The following is a 15,111-nucleotide window of genomic DNA, read 5'->3' on the forward strand; positions in this document are numbered from 1 at the left end:
CAAGGGGAAGTGTGGATTGTACAGAGGCCTAATAGTCCAATCCAGTGCAAATTCGCTGATGCAGTGGCACTGGCACTGCATCTCATGCAGGAATTTAGCAAGCGGAAGGCCTCCTTAACGTAAGGGCTAACATTCATCCCCTTGCCCTGGGGTACGCCCCCAGTCTGCGCAATGAGTCTACTCCAACCTGTGCCAGCTAAATCTCTGGCTGGCACAAGCCTGCGTGGACCTGTGTTGGCAGATCATGGTTGGGAAGGTGGGCTAGGATGTGGTGCACTGCCAATCCTGCTCCCTCCTGGGCCCAATCCACCTACCCTCACCCCGTTCTGCCCCATCCACATCCTTCCCCATCCTCTGCCACCCTTGTGCTGCCCGGTAGGTACTTACTGCATCCAGCACACTGCTCCTTCTGCCAGCGCACATGGACCCTTCAATGCACTGAACTGCTATGCCACCTCTACTTTATAGCACTTTTGCACCACCCAGTGCTGGCAGTGCAGAGACTAGCTAGGATTGTGCCCTAAGTGAGCACAGCATGTAAGGTTGTGGAATGTGTTTACTACTGATGTGGTTTGAAAGTTAAAGGGGTGTTGCTTTAAGTTACAGTTTCTGTGCTTTGGGGGGCATAAGTTAACCTTAACTGTTTTGCTTAAATTGATTTTTTACAATAGTAGATAAGTGCACACGTAGCATCACACAAAGCATGTTATAGGTGGAGTGTAGTAAACATGCAAGTTTTCTTGCTTCAAGCAGGGGTTCGATAAATGGCTGTGAAGGCTGTGATTCTAAGCCCAAAGCTCACTTCTCCATTGGATGCAGAGCTCCCACGCACCAGGCACTTGCCCTTCATTCTTATTTAGGTCTTGATTGAGATTGCTCTGAGGTGGAAGGCGAAGGCCAAAGAAGTAACGGTGCCTCTCTCTAGAGAGCCTTAACCCACAAGCATGGCCTGCAAAACCAAACTGCTTGTTTCTCTCAGTGACTGACCCGGTAATTCTTTCTAACAGCAGGCATTCTCTTGGCCAAGAAACATTATTTTAACCATTTTATGGGACAGGAGGACTTAATTTTCTCTTGGAGATGAGAGGTTTCTTCTGTGCATGGCTATTCAGAACAGCTATTCAGATGGAAGACCCTGACCCTGCGCTACTGTGAATCTGTCTGAAAGGATTTCATTACAATGAGTGCCTTACTTGCCAGGCTGGCAGCCTGGCAGCTCCCCTGCTGAGCACTTGTCAGCTCAGCTCTTTGGCAGTCACTGGAAGTTGCAAAATGTAATGATTTTTATTTTGCCCAGCAGGCTTTGAATCTTGGGCTGCCATCTCTTGATCCAGATGGCTGGCAACCTTCTGTCTCGAAAGACTATGGTATAAGCCTACAGCACCCAGTATTCCCAGGCGGTCTCCCATCCAAGTACTAACCAGGCCTAACCCTGCTTAGCTTCCAAGATCAGACAAGATAGGGCATGTGCTTGATCCAGAGGCAGTACATATATACAGGCTGGGGGGGGGGAGTATCCTGCAAGTCCAGTGGATTGTGGGAAGTGGCCTTATACTGAATAAAACCATTGGTCCATCTGGGTCAGTACAGTCAACACAAACTGACTGTGGTTCTCAAGGAACTTCAGACATTGGTCTTTCTCAGCCCTTCCTGGAAATACCAGGGATGGAGCCAGGGACTTTCTGAATGCGCAGCATGGGCTCTGCCACAGAGCCACATCCCCTCTCCAGTAGAACATGTGCCAGCCTCAAGCTTTGTTCATTCATCTTGCTTCTACTAGCCAGTACCTAGGGAGAAGGGGTTCCAAATACTTTGAAGCCTGTACAGTGGAATCAGCATAACAGCAAGTGGCCTATGAAGAGTGCTACAGACTGGTCACTAACGGGCACCGCCTGCCATGTCAGTCCTGCAGTTTGTCTGTGTAACTCCTCTGAGATGGCTGTATTTGCGGAATCAGACCAAAGATCCATCTTGTCAACCGCTTAGTTTCTGTCAGTGGCCAGCTGGATGTCCTCTGCGGAGACCACAATGGCAAGGGTCTACCAATGCATTTGTTTTGACTCAAAGGTGTGTCTGCTAACCTGGCAAGCCCAGCATCAGAAAGTGTTCTTGCTCTTCTCTCAAACCTGGGAGTCTTCTAACTGTTTTCTGAGCATCTCTGAGACTCAGCACAGCATGAATGAGCTCCTACTCAGAGTTGGGAAGAAGCCCAAGGGCTCCCCTACTCAAGCATAGTATGATATCAAGCTGGACTTTGTCCTACCCTCCCTTGACTTGAAGGGGTAGCGGTGGGCCCTAGTGTCAAATACCTATTACGTCCAGCCAAAATGGATGTCGCTATGCATCATGGTAGAGCCAACTAATCTGTGGATTTTCTACATAGAGATCAACTCCAGTATGGCATCTCTGTGTTTACACTTGTTGAAGTATCATGGTTTGCCTCCCCCCACCCAATTCTGGGCACTATGGTTGGTGAGGATGCTAAGAATTCCTTGGGAGATCCTGGTGTCCTCACAAAACTACAATTCCCAGACGTTTTTGGAGAGAAATTATGACTACTAAGCCTGTTTTGAATTCTGTAGTGAAGACACATCCCCTGGAGTTCTCTTCTTGGCTATCCAGTTGCCTTCAGAACTTGTGCTTTCTTGGCTGGCAAATTGCCTCTTCCTTCAGCCTCAAATTTAATTTGCTGGATTTGCTGAGAAAGAAATGTTTCACCTGGATTACTTCACCTTTGAGCAGGAATTTACATTGGTGTTTGGATTGTGGACCTCTGTGAACAAACTACTCATCCTATAGGACAGTGGTATTCAAACTGGGGCATCACGATGCCCCAGCCTGAGGATCCTGGTCCCTTTCCCCTTAAGGGGCGGGGGCAGCCAGGAGGCAGGGAGGAGGCAGCAGCGCGATCCCCAGGATCGCACCGCTCAGGGGGGCTGCAGGGGCTTGGTGCACTTGCCCAAGCCCCCTGCAGCCCGCCAGGGGTGCGGGGAGCCCTGTGTGACCTTCGGCAGGGCTCCCCGGGTCAGGGAAGGTGACAGCAGAGTGATCACGCCCCGCTCCGCTAAACCAGAAACGGTGCGTGATCGCTCCACATTCCCTTTTGACCAGGCTGCAGGGACTGGGGTGCACCCTCCAGTCCCTGCAGCAGCCGTCCCACGGGTCAGGGAAAGTGAGAGTGAGGTGATCGCGCTCTGCCTCCGCAAAACAGGAAGTGGAGCGTGATCACCCCACTCTCGCTTTCCCTGACCTGAGGAGCCCTGCAGGTGCTCGCGCCCAACTCCCTGTAGCCAGGGACGGCTGCTGCAGGAACTGGAGGGTGCACCCCAGTCCCTGCAGCCTGGTCAAAAGGGAATGTGGAGCGATCGTGCACTGCTTCCAGTTTATTGGAGCAGGGCGCAATTGCTCCGCTGTCACCTTTCCTGACCCAGGAAGCCTTGCTGAAGTTCGCGCAGGGCTCCTCGCACCCCTGGGGGGCTGAAGGAGGTTTGGGCGAGTGCTTGGGGATTGCGCCACTGCCCCCGACCTGCCCCCACAAAGACTTACTGCGAGATTCAAACTCCCTGCAAGTTTGAAAACCGCAGCTATAGGAGAATCAGGGAATGGAACATGGGGATAGCCATCAGTCTACTTGCTCTCTAATTTTCTCACTACTTATCCAATGCTCAGGTTCCCAGTTTATGAAAGCAACCCACAGGGTGTGATCTTAGTTAGCGAACCCCTCTTACACCCAGACTTTGACCTGAAAGCAAAACCCTCTCAGCATGTTACTGGTGTTTTTGTCTTCAACTCACAAAACTCTATATCAGATAAAGGGTTTCCTGCAAGAAGGCAGGCTGACCAAGGGGAATAGGGCTTAATGGTTAGCATGCAGTCATCCCTTCCTGCTTCCAGCTTTCCCTTTGCTGGACCAGCAGCTGAACAGGGGAAAAAAAACCTTGGTACTTCTGCTGCCACCAGGCTACAAGGACCAGGCAGAAGAAGGCCATCTGGGGGGGGGGAACTCTACTGAGACAGCACTGAACCCCAGGGATTCTTACTAAAAATCACACCCACAGAAGCAGCTACTGGGTGGAGAGATGTAACAATCCACTGAATCCCCTGTGAACATAGACTAGGCAGACAGAGGGTCAAAAGGTAACTACCTTATTGAGTCTAAACAAAAAGGAAAATTCAATAAATGGGGAAAGAAAAGTAGATTACAAGCAGGCTGATGGAAAATGCCTACGCTTGGCTGGAAAACACAAAAGTCTTCACCAAATGGATGCAGTAACCATTACAGATATACACCAGCTCTTTTGCTGGTGTATGTCTGAGGGGAGTCAGGGAGGGTCTGGGCTAGGCAAGGAGGTGTGCACTGCTGCTGAGATCCATCCCCAAACTACCCCCCCCCAGTTCCTCCCCTGAACTGCCCCCACCAGCACCTTACCTGCTCTCTTGCTGCCTGGGTGGGTGGTTGGCGGTTATGTGGAGCCTCTGGATGTTTACACTGGTGATTCCAGAGCACCCCACTGCAGTGAGTCTTTCACTGCCCTGTTAACTGGTCTTATGGCAGCAGATTGTGAGGTCTGCTGTCATAGGCCTTGAATAGGACTGGGCTGAAAGCGACAAAAAGTCCCTGATCACAATCTAGCTAGACAGTCCCTAGATTAACCTATTTACAGTTCATTGCTCAAGGAATCCCCAATCCTTAACGCTTGCTGATGAGCTTCTCTGAGCTCCCAACAAAGGAGTCACTCAGGCAACTGGCAACCCTTCCTGCCGGCTGGGAAATTTGCTTTGGAATAATGTTATCACATTACCAGATTGGTAGAGTAGAACCCATCTGGCTTCTCTGTCTCAACCCTTGCTCCTAAATGGACAGCTGCCCAATTGCTAAGGGCATGCCAATATTGGATGGAGGAGGATAGCCATTCCCAGACAGGAAGAGAGACCCAATCCACAAACACATGTACCCTTCCTCCCCTCCCATGTTGAATTTACACAGGCTTCAAGGAGCTTAAAAGTGTCCAAAAGAAAAAAAAATGCAAAAAGTATGCGTGGGGGGCCACAGGGCATTCATTACACTCTGTGTTCAAGATCTACATCAGTGTTTCTCAACCAGTGGTACAGGTACTACTAGTGGTACTTGAGGAGGTGTCCGGTGGTACTCACAGAACCCCTGGACACCTGACATCTGGAATGTGACACAACAAACAGCAATAGGAGACATGGCTCAGTGGACAGAGCTCCATAGCGTGCTTTTCTGCACTCCAAAAAGCCATCCCTTCCCCTCTGAGCCTCTTACTGGTGTTTGCCGAATCACCTCTGGCCTCTCACCCCAGAAGTAACTGGTGATGATGTCATCACCAGTTCTGGTGGTGCTTCAAATAGGTGGACCATGTGAAGTAGTGCAGTGGAGGACAAATGTTGAGAAACACTGAGCTACATCCTGCTGCGATCCATTGATGAGTTCCTTTTGTCTATATCTGGCTTGCAGCGTTTCATGTTGTGCCTACCCTCAGTACAAGATGCGAACGTATACGGGATCAGATTTGTTTCTGTATACGTTGTGCTGCAGAATGAGTCACAGGGCTCTTCCTGAGGGAGGCATTCAGCCCTGTTTTTTAAAATGGGAACTTAACGATAATCCCCCTGCAGACACGTAGCCAACCCAACAAAGAACATTGCTCAAACAGTACTGGATTTTCCTGGCTGTAAGCATTCTGTGTTGCGTTCTCTTCCTTTTGGCCTCTGTTGATTGCATGCTACCCTCCTGTTGTGCGGTGCTGGAGGTGTGAGTTGGAAGCTGAGATGAATCGAAGGCTGGTGAGCAAGAGCTTGCACGTCCAAGGACTCCAACTTTCTGTCTCCCTCCTTCCTGAATAAATGTTCCATTCACAGTAGGGATTGTTATGTGCATTGCTGGTGTGCAATAAGCAGCATGGTGCAGACTTATGTGCCAGCAACCAGTGAATTATCCATGATTCATTGGCAAAGGTGTGCAGACAGGTGAGGGCCAAGCTGCAACTTACACTGGGGCTCTGTGATTCGAATCGAATCATTGTGATGGAAAAGCAGGTGGGGGAGAAGATTTGGATCAAGGTTGCAGGGCCTGTGTCCATGTGTCCAGTCCTCCTCTGATTCCCTGCTTCAGCTGCCTCCTCTTCAGGCTGCTGTTGGCCCTAGAAAGGGATACATTTTGTCTCTGTGATTTGTCACCAAGGCATCTAACAAGAAGATGCATTAGAGGCACAATTGCAAGGCGATCAGTACAATATTCAGCAATAAACCTGGTATAAAAGAAGCAGCAAAATACAGTAAGACTCGTGTTAGAGCAGCAGGAGTGACATGAAACAATGTAAAAGCATAAAACCAGAGGTCGCCTAGTTTCACTGATCTAGAGCAGGGGTGTCCAAAGTTTTTGGCAGGAGGGCCACATCAGCTCTCTGACACTGTGTCGGGGGCCGGGGGGGGGAAGAATTAATTTACATTTAAAATCTGTATAAATTTACATAAGTTTACATAAATGAATATATTAAAGATGAACTTATATGAATGAATGAAGGTCTTGCAACAGCTCAAGGTCTATAAAAGGCCTTGCACAAAGCAAGGCTGGCCTTTCCTTTGCTGCCACTGCTGCATCACAGATGTGAAAGAGAAGCAGTGGAGGGAGCTCTCATCCCACAGCTCACACAAGAGGTCAAACAGTCACCCTCACGCTGAGAGAATTTGCGTTGGGTCAGTGCGGGCTTCAACAAATTTCCAGAGGGCCAGAGGCTCATTGGAGACTGGGGGCTCCCTGAGGGCCGCATTGAGAGGCCTCGAGGGCCGCAAGTGGCCCCCGGGCCGGGGTTTGGGCACCCCTGATCTAGAGAAAAGGCTTTGCGAAAAAGGAAAGTCTTCAGCTGCTGTTGAAAAAGAACAAGCGATGTATCTCCCTGAGAAGAAAGTTCTCCAGATAGGGCCAGAATCCTGGTCTCTGTTATGTGCCAGATGCATCTTAGGCAGGGTAGAGCAGAGAGCGCAGGCCCTCCCATTGACCGCAAGGCTCAGGCAGGTGCACTGGACAGCAGATGGTCCTTAATTGTCCTGATTAGCTCAGGGCTGTGGCAGAGGAGGGGTGGGAAGGGCTGGATCCTGCAGGATTCTCTTCTCTCAGGGCTGAGGCTCTCTCATCCATGAGGCTGACACCCACCTCTGTCTGTCCATTGTTGCTGCTGCTGCTACTCCCTGGATTGGAAAAGGAAGTGAGGAATGTGTCGGAAGAGGAAGTGTAGAGGAAAGGAGAGTGATGGCGTAGAGCAGTTATTTTCAGTGCTTTTAATTCTCACACTAGGATCTTTTCTGTGGTCTTTGCCTCTTGTGATGTAACTTCTGGGAGACCCTTCTGGGTTCTGCAGCTCTGTTCCTAGGGCAACTCTCTGTAGAAATGACTTGTCTGCCCATCTCCTTCTTCTGCCTCCTCCGGCACACCTGTGAACCTTTTGTGGCACACCAACGTGATTTAAAAAACACCGGAATAGAGCCCACACATCTCCTCCACACCACCACCACCACCTTCCTTTTCCAGTCCAAGAAGTGGGAGGAGTAGAAGCTAGTACGTCACCAGGTAAAGGGGGGGGGGAGACAGCATTTAGCACATTGACTCAGATGCCAGATGGTCTTGGGCTGGCCCTGTCTTCTCTCAGGTGATTGAGGCCACCTTTGGAGGCCCTTCTCTGGGTGCCCCTGTCACCTGAAGGTGAGGCGAGAGTGGTGACTGAGGACGGGGGTTTTCTTGGGGGTTGGTATCCCACTTACAGGATGCTGTCCCAGGGAAGGTATTTTCTTTTACATCCTTTCAGCACCATGCAAAGACCTTTTTAAAAATATCCCCCAGTTCTTAACGGAATTTGATCTTTGATCTGGTTGCTCTTCACTGTTGTGTTGCAATTTTTTGTACTGTATGTCATTGTTTTAATTTGTAAGCCATCCTGGAAGTGCTTTTATTGAGGGATGCCATATGCATTCTAAATAGATAAATGAGGTCGTCCTCCCCTTGCCCTTGTGGCTCTTTTGCCTGAAGAAAATCACATTGGGGGTTCCCGTTGCGGAGCTCCAATGTAATGTGTAGTTTGGCTTTCCCTGAGCCATGTTGCAATCCATTCGAGTGTGTAGGAAAGCGGATTGTTGCTGAGATAGGGCCTCTGAGATTACCATCTCAGACAGAACCTTGCTTGTGTTACAAGCCCTGCCTCTTGATAGGAGGCCTAATCAAACTCGCTGAGGTTAATGGGGAGAGAGAGAAAGAGAGACCCACATGGTTTGACATTCTTTGGCCTTGGGGTGGTGAATATAATAGTGTCGAAAGCTACTTGCACATGTCGCTCTCAATTACATTATTGTTGTCCCTGGGAACAGCTGCACCTGTTGTTGAGAACAACCAGCACAGGATGTGCTATAACTGCTCATTGCACTACCGCCCAGTCAACTGATCTCAGCCTGGTAGGGGACCTTGGCATAAAACCGCCCTCAGGAACGTGCACGCATTGGGTGTGCATTCATTTAATTGAGTATATTTGCCATCCAAGACGCCATATGTATTCTTTCATAAGCAATCTGTAAGCATGGAGATGCTCCAAGCGGCCGGTAAAAAAAACCCGTCCCACTTCCCACAGTGGAAGATGGACAACTAGTGATGTGGAAATACACACATAAATGCATTTGGAGCATCACATCTTCCATTTTGAGGCAGAGATGTATAAGTGAATCCCCCCCCCCTTTTAAATCAGAGAGCCCCGGGCCACGTGATTGGGTACCAAATTTCATCCCACTCATGTAGAGAAGCACTTTAGCCCTGTTCATGTTACGTTAGGTCATGCCCACAGTCAGTGCTGATGGGAGTGTGGAGGCAAGCTCTGGCACTGATGCGCTCTGTGGCAAGTGTTGCTTTTGGTGAGAGGTGGCTGGCTCCCCATGATTTAGAACACTGGAAGCAAGTGCTGCATCTGGGAGAGGGAGGCAGTGGATGAATGGGGTGTGTCAGTGCTAGTTCCTGGTTCGCTTTCAAAGCATATGAACAGGGCTCGGGAGTTTCAACAGATAGATGTATAAACCTTCCGCTTTCAGATTTTTCTACTCAGGGCAGTACACTCCTTAGCACATGAACATATGATGCTGCCTTAGACCAAGTCAGGACACTGGTCCAACGAAAGCAGTGTTATACACACTTAGTGGGCAGCAGTTCTTTTGTGTGTCAGACAGGGCTCTTTCACAGCTGTAACTAGAGATGCCAGGGATTGAACCTGCAATCACCCTCTGCAGGTGATGCACGTACTGCTGAGCTACAGCGCCTCCCGTAACATTTACTAGAAGGCAAGCTCCATCAAACACAGTGGAATCCACTCCTAATTAGATGAGCGCAGGATTGCTCTGCAAGTCTATCATGTGCCTGGGCCATGTGGAAGGACCATAACAATGTTAATGTCTCCCCTTGTTCCATGAGTGAGGGAGGCCCAGATCACTATAGACACTTTAAATATCTTTATACAGGTGATTCAGACTGTAGCTGCGAGGTAGATGGCATTCCACAGGTGCCATTTCTTCCATTTCATTGTTTTGGGCATAATGTGAGTGGCAGGGAGGAAAGACTGTCTCATAGAATCATTGAGTTGAACTCACAAGGTTATCTAGTCCAACCCCCTGCCTGTACTAGGAAACCCTCCTAGAGCATCTTCAGCAGGTGGCTGTTGAACCTCTGCTTGAAGATCTCCAGTGAGGGAGAATCTACCACCTCCTTTGGCAATCTGTTCCACTGCTGAACTGCCCTAGCTGCCCATTCATGCGCAGGGACAATGCTCAGGGGCTGGGGTTTATGTTTCAAGCCCTCTGCAGCTTGGGACCTAGATCCCCAAAGGTCCATCTCTCCTCACAGGACACGTCCTGTCCACTGAGATCACATAGGGATTCTGTCCTGCACGTCTCATCATTTATAGATGTGAAACTGGCAGCAACACGTGGAAAGACCTTCTCTGTTGTGGCACCCATTCTGTGGAACTCCCTGGTGGAGAACACCTGTATAGTCCCCACCCTGTCTATTTTTTGCAGGTATATGAAATGTTTTTGCTTCACCAGGCATTTGGATTAAGTCGAGCAGTTTCTCTTCTGTTGCTTTACCGCTGGTGTTGTGGTTCTCTTATGGATTTTTTTTTTTTTTACTGAATTGTTTGATGTTTTTATCTGTTGTTTTTTTTTTTTTTTTAGCAAACTACCTCAAGCCCCCATGGCTGGGGAGAAAACTGGCATATAAATACTTCTAATAGAGAGAGAAGCAAGCACCTGTAGAATATTGCCTGGTTTTAGAGTTCTTTAAAGGAACAGACATCCCTTCCTTTTTTTTAATACAGCCTTTCTGTGCTATATGCAGACCAGAAAATTTTTTATAGATGGAAGCTCCGGGCCTTGAAAAGCTTCACAGTGTGCATGAGTGCAATAGGTGAAGGTTTTCCTAGCATGCTGAAAGCTGCAACTGTCAAACATTCAGGGTCTCCATGAAAATAAAGTGGCAATCGAAGATGATATATGTAGGTGGTGCCGCTTCTTTGCCGGGAGAGTTCCTGTGTCTTCAAAATCTGCGCAATCCTCATCTGTTCAGCAGACACAACCTTTCCTAGCGTGGAGATGCTGTGATGTCAGGAAGGAAATCAATCAATAAAAACCAGCACCCCTACTCAGCGCATCGAATCCACATTCTGAAAAGCAGGGATCATATGCAGTGATGGTACAAGGGACATCCAATGTTAACCACACAGCAGGAGTGTGCATGAAATGAATACGGTGGCACGTAACGTGTGTGATTTGGGTAGGTGGTGTATCTGTTCCTGAACCGGTTCGGTGTGTGATGGGTCTGCCTGACGTGTTGATTGGGTGCTCGGCGGGAGGCGCTTGTACAGTTTCTGCTTGACAAGGCAGAGGACAGTGATTTTTTTTTTTCGGTGAGCAAATATTTGCATATTTTCCACTCATTTGAGCAGATGAAGGGTTGCAGTGCCATGCTGCCTCCCCAGAAAAGCTGGGGTGGATCAATTCTCTCATCCCTCTGCCTCACTGAAATTGCACCGCAACATCCTGCCCCTTCCATGCCTCCCACCCAGGCCTTGGCCTGGATCCCCGCACTGATTTCCTTGAGACATGCTGCTGCAGGCAGCTTCTCCGCTCACCGCAGCAATTGTGCAGCCCAGGCCCTCTTGACAGTCGCTTACGGTGATGGCAAGTGCAGCCTGGGCAAGTGATTAAGATGCATCGCCTTGTCATGTGCGCTCCGTTCTGCCAAGTCAACCCCCGCTACGCACACTCACACCCCTTCTCTTGAAGTCTTTGTCATCCCAGCAAAGGTCTTGTTCGATGATGCTACAGCAGTGGCTTGAGGGGCTCAAAAGGCTGTGTGAGTGAGAAAGAGAGAGAGAGAGAGAGAGAGAGAGAGACGTGACTAATTTGTTTGGTGGGTACATTCAGCGGAGTGTGGTACGTGGCGTGTGTGCTGCGTGGGTGAGCCTTGTTTGCATGGGATTGCTGTGCCTTGGTGCAGTTTGTGTGGGCGGCGGTGGTGTTGGGCCTGCGGAAAGTCTCCCTAAGTAGTCACAGGAAAGAGATCCCTCCCTTTCCAAAAGGCAGGCATCGACAGACTTGCTTTTGCCTATAGATAGAAGGGGGGAGGGAGGTCGCCTTGTTTCTATGCAGCTTGACTGTGATCAAATGGAAGCTGGGAAGCGGCGCTGCAGGGGCTACTGCGGTTGTTGGCCATCGCAGAGAGCCTTGCAGCTCTGCCACTATGTGATAAGAATAAAACCCTTTGCATTCTGGAGGGCCTGGAGCTCTTATCTCTCAGACCTTGATACCCGGAATAGAAAAATACGGAATAGAAAAATCCATTCCCCTGTTAGACCGGAACAGATGCACTAGGACATGTCTGGAATGCAACTCAAAAGCTGCTTTGTGAGTGCGTATGATCTTCCTCTGCCGTCATTCTCAGCACTCTCCTATTGCGCACTGCGCAAGCCAGATAGAACTCTCAAGGCTGTTCACACCGCTAGAGCAAAATGCAGCTGGAAATTGCCTGTAGGCCCTATGGAACCAACCTTTGCATATTTTTTCATGCTCCACCTTCCCCCCCCCCCTTCATCTCAAATAAAGGGCCACCATGGTGAAGTACATTAGTCTTCAGTCCTTGCAGACATCAGATCTGGCTTCCACCCTAGGACCCATTTGCGCAGCCTGATCTTATGTGCATTCACTTGGGGATTGGGCTGCAGTTCAGTGGAAGCCCACCTGTTTCACAGGCAAATGATTCCTCAGTCAATCCTTGGCATCACCATTAGGTCTGGGAAAGACCCCTGGGCCTGAAACTCTGGGAAGCTGCTACCAGTCAGTGTGTGGTCCAGGCTTTCCTCAGTGGATCCCAGGTCTAACTCAATATAAGGCAGCTTTGAATGTTCATATATTTGGAAGTAAGTCTGCTGTGTTCAGCGGGATGACTCCCAGGTAAGTGTAAAGCAATACAGTAATATTCTCCAATAAGTATAATAAATTTACCAGAAGCAGGAAACCTGCCAGGGAATGGGTTGGACAATTAGATAACAATAATAGGGAAGCTTAAAGAGCATATGGAGATTGTAGAGAAGCTGAATGAATTCTTTGCATCTGTCTTCACTGGAGAGGATATAGGGCAGATACCCTGACCACCTCAGGAAGGGAGGCTGAAAAACTGAATCAAATAGAAGTGACATGAGTTCTAGAGGGCACATCGACAAATTAAAAATTAGCCAATCATTGGGGGAAAACATTGACTCAATGTGTGGCAGCTGTAAAGAAGGCAGATTCCATCCTAGGGAGGGATTGAGAATAAGACTGCTAATGTGATAATAATAAAAATCTGTAGCGTGGCCACATTCAGAATATTGCATACAGTTCAGGTTAACACATCTCAAGAAGGACACTGTAAAGCTGGAATAGGGTGCAAAAGAGGGCAACAAAATGATCAGAGGGTGAGAGCAGTTTCCTCATGAGGAAAGCCTACAGGGTTTGGGGGGGTTGATGCTTGGAAAAAAAGGTGATTAAAGGGGGACATAATTAAGACTTATAAAATGATACGGTGTAGGGAGAGTGGATAGAGAGAAATTTTTCTCCATCACAATGCTGGAACCAGGAGTCATCCAGTGAAACTGGTTGGCAGGAAGTTTAGGACAAACAAAGGAGGTACTTCTTCTCATAATTAGTCTGTGAAGTTCATTGCCACAAGATGTGGTGATGAGTCACGCCCGGCCTGAGCCCAAGTGTCACTTGAGGCAGGGCACAAATTCTGCCAGCCCCTGCCTCCTGGCTCTCTTTGCCCCCATTGGACTCCTCTGACCCCAGTGAACAGGGATTGCAGAGCTGAAAGTAAGGACTAGGGTAGGTCTTTGGATCACACCACCTAGGCCCCATGGGGCTGCTTTCCTAAGCAGACTGGTGTGGGTGAGGAGAGCAAAGCAGTGCTAACACAGGCAACTTTTCTTTTTCATCCTCCAGAGGTGTTGGAGGGTGAGGCTGGCTGCCACTGCCCCAATCCCTGAGGATCAGCTAGCTGTCTGAAGCAGCTTGAGGAGTGGGGGGCTCAGGAGGTGAGTGGGCAGACATACAGTGTGGAGCAAAATAATTTCTTATTAATACAGAGTTGACAACTAGACCAATACAGAAACGCATTCCCAAATCAACCATTGATGGAAACTCAAGATGCTTTATTGGCTCGACAAGGAGAAATACAGACTTTGCTGAAGATGACATGAAAGAGAATTTGGCTGTGAGGGAGGAATGGGAGCAAACCCTTCCCCTGCTTAGGCGGTGCCGAGATCCAGGGTTGGTTTCGGAATCCTTTGTCTCTTGTTCATTCACTCCTGTTTTGGTGAGTGTTGGTTTAACAGCATATGTAAATTGCTGCCATCTGGACTCAGTCTGAATAGTGCAGACTGAGCAAATTGGGAGGAGGGGTGACTTCATTGCAGCCTGGGGAGAAGGTCCATTAGCTGTTTTCAGTGCTAGCCTGTTCCTAAGGGCCTTCTGTTTTGGACACCCCCAGTCTAGTGCTAAAGACAGATTTGGTCCATGGCATTTTGTGCCCATATGTGTCTGATAAAAATTAATGTGCCTGACAGCTTGCCTATTTCCTGTTCAAAATAAGACCAGAGTGAGAGTTTCTGAAGCATGTGCCTTTCTGTGGGTTTGCTGACAGGCACTGTGGCAATTACCTCCATTCTCCCATCCGCTGTTTTGTCATGTGATCCAGCCCAAGATTGCTTCTCTTTCCAGCCTCCTCCTAACAGCATCAGCTGGAAAGTAAAATAATAATAATAATAAAAAATAGGGGATGTTTAAAAAAAAGTCTCATGTAATATCTTATGCCAAGCAGGGTAGATGGTAGATCCTGGTCCACTGATGTACTCGTAGCCAGCTTCCAGTGGATCACTCAATAGCTGCTGGTTGGTTGCTGGCTGGAATTTTGCAAAGAATGACAGCCTTGGGGCACTTGGGGCACTTGTAATCTAGCAAGGCACTTCTTAGTTCAAGCAAGGCATCAAGCAAGGCATTACAAAAGAAAGAATGGTGGAAACTCTGTGTGCCTCTCATAATATAATATAGAAGCAGGTACATAACAGAGGATAAATAGGGAGCAGTAGAAGGACTAAACCTTTCCCTACCTGCCATCTCCTCCAGATCTTGGGTGTCCATGTCCCAGATGGTTTAAATTAATTCTTTCCCCCAGCTGAGTTCTGAAAGTTGAAGTTTGCCCAGGTTTGGGGAGAAGAATTTGCAGATTGGTATCAGAGGCCGCAAGAAGAGTGGAGCACCCCTTCCACCTGCCTATCAGAACTCCCCTATATGCTCTCCTGCTCTAAGATTCTCACTAGGCCAGCAACCAATGCAGGTTTTGGAACATGCATTTGCCAGGATCATTCAGCCCTTATATTCCTAAATAAAAGAGAGCATCTTCAGGCTGATGAATGATTAAAAGGTGACCTGAGATAAATGTTCAGAGCCAAAGTGCATACTTCTAATACACTTCAGTAGATCACAAGAGATTGTACTAACAAATCACAAAAGGAGACTATGCAAGAC

The sequence above is a fragment of the Tiliqua scincoides genome, chromosome 7 (assembly GCF_035046505.1).
Source record: "Tiliqua scincoides isolate rTilSci1 chromosome 7, rTilSci1.hap2, whole genome shotgun sequence".
NCBI classification, from domain to species: Eukaryota; Metazoa; Chordata; class Lepidosauria; order Squamata; family Scincidae; genus Tiliqua; species Tiliqua scincoides.